Raw genomic sequence first — 2,712 nt, forward strand, 5'->3', positions numbered from 1 at the left:
ACATTTTGGGAGGCTGAGGTGGGTCTTGGTGCTAGGTGGAATTGCTTGAGGCCAGGAGTTCAAGACCACCCTGGTCAACATGGTGAAACTCTGTCTGTACTTAAAAAACACAAAAAATTAGCTGGGTGTGGTGCGTGTGCCTGTAATCTCAGCTAGTAAGAAGGCTAAGGTGGGAGGATCACCTGAGCTCAGGAAGTTGAGGCTGCACTGAGCCGTGATCCCACCACTGCACTCCAGGCTGGGTGACAAGAGTGAGACCTTGTCAAAAAAAAGAAAAGAAAAAAACCCCTCAATGCTCTCCAGTCCCCTTAGAATAAAAGCCAAAATCCTGGAAAAGGCCTCCCTGAAAGGTCTCACATGATCTAGCCCCTGCCTGCTTCTGTTCTCACCCTCACCCTCTCCATTCCAGCTACTCTGCCCTTTGGCACACCCTTTCTAGAACCAGTCTCTTCCCATTCTGTGTCAGGACACCGTGACACCCTCTCTTTCTCCTCCTTCTCGCCATTGTCTGGCGGAGACAAAACAAAACAAAAAGAACGTCTATTCATTCTTCAAGTTTCTTGCTAAGCCTCACCTTGCCGCCTCAAAAAGACCTGAGTGGTTCCCCACCTCCTTCCCTCATAGGATCCCCTAGCACCGGAACTTCTCAACAGCCAGTGCAGTGATGATTATTTAATGATTTAGCTATTTATATCTGTGGGTGGAATGTCTCTGTTTCCCAAGAGGCCAAAAGCTCCAAGAGGCAGGACCCAGATCGGTTGTTTACTACTTTGTCCCCTCCGCTTTGCTTGGTGCTTGCCTATAGGAGGCACTCGATAGAATCATTATTTGTTGATTCCCAGAGGGTTCTGAGGTCCAATGTGAGGGTGGAGGACGGGGGCCTGAGGTGGGAGGGGGGATGGTGCATGTGGGGGCTCTGAGGCAAACTGTCACTTCATACAGTGCATTATGGGGTGGGCTGAGACGGCTGCCTGGTCTCTAATGCATGGTCAAGGCTCCTCTCCCCTTGAAGACTGGCAGCCATAGTTGGGGATTGCATTCATCAATCATTTATTTATTTATTTAATTTGTTTTGAGACAGAGTCTTGCTCTGTTGCCCAGGCTGGAGTGCAGTGGCATGATCTCAGTTCACTGCAACCTTTGCCTCCCGGGTTCAAGCGATTCTCCTGCCTCAGCCTCCCGAGTAGCTGGGATTATAGGCGCACACCACCACATCTGGCTAATTTTTGTATTTTCAGTAGAGATGGGGTTTCACCATATTGGCCAGGCTGGTCTCGAACTCCTGATCTCAGATGATCCGCCTGCCTTGGCCTCCCAAAGTGCTGAGATTACAGGTGTGAGTCACCGCACCTGGCCCATGTATTTATTTTTGAGACAGGGTCTCTGTCACCCACACTGGAGTGCAGTGGTGGGATCACAGCTCATACAACCTCAACTTCTCATGTTCAAGTGATCTTCCTGCCTCAGCCTCCCGAGCAGCTGGGACTATAGGCACACACCACCATATCTGCTATTTTTTTAATTTTTTGTAGAGATGGTACCTCTCTCTGTTATCCAGGCTGATCTCAATCTCTTAGGCTCAAGAGATTCTCCTGCCTCATCCTCCCAAAATGCCAGGATTACAGACGTGAGCCATGGTGCCTGGCCGTATTTATCAATCTTCAACTGTCCTCAATCATTGCTTCAAATCCTGATTTTGCTTCTATTTCTTGCCAGGCTGATCTTCTTTTTGTTTTGTTTTGTTTTGTTTTGTTTTGTTTTGTTGTTGCACAGGCTGAAGTGCAGTGGCACAGTCTTGGCTTACTGTAACCTCCGCCTCTCAGGTTCATGCCATTCTCCTGCCTCAGCCTCCTGAGTAGCTGGGACTACAGGTGCCCGCCACCACACCTGGCTAATATTTTTTTTTTTGGTATTTTTAGTAGAGACAGGGTTTCACTGTGTTAGCCAGGATGGTCTCCATCTCCTGACCTCATGATCCACCCACATCAGCCTCCCAAAGTGCTGGGATTACAGTCGTGAACTACTGCACCCGGCTGCCAGGCTAATCTTCCTTTGTACTACTTTGCTATTAATCCCTGAAATAGAAATGCTCCTGAAGTATCTCAAAATCCAAATGGTCTGGTAGTTCCTCAAAACGTTAAACATAGAATTACCATAGGACCAATCGATTCCACTCCTAGGTATTTACACAAGAGAAATAAAAACGTGTTCACACAAATACTTGTATAAGAAGGTTCATAGCAGCCCTATTCACCAACGGCAGAAAGCAGAAACTACACAAATGTCCATCCATTGATTATTGGATCAACAAAATGTACTATCATATCCATACAATGGAATAGTATTCAGCCCTAAAAAGAAGTGATGTACTGATACATGTTATACATATCACACATGAACCTCAAAAACATCATGCTAAGTGAAAACATGCTAAGCCAAACATAAAAGATCATAGATTGTATGACTCCATTCAGGCGAAATATCTAGAACAGGCAAATCCATAGAAATAGAAGGTAGATGAATGGGGCTGGGGGGTTGGGAGGAAATGAGATGACCTATTGGGTCTACTAATGGACCTTTTTGGGGGGTGATGAAAATGTTCTAAAAGTGTGTTGAGAATTGAACAACTCTGTAAATATGCTAAAAATCATGGATTGTACACTTTAAATGGATTATACAATATGTAAATTATATATTATTATATAATTATTA

This window comes from Mandrillus leucophaeus, unplaced genomic scaffold (genome assembly GCF_000951045.1).
Source record: "Mandrillus leucophaeus isolate KB7577 unplaced genomic scaffold, Mleu.le_1.0 Scaffold135, whole genome shotgun sequence".
Lineage (NCBI taxonomy): Eukaryota > Metazoa > Chordata > Mammalia > Primates > Cercopithecidae > Mandrillus > Mandrillus leucophaeus.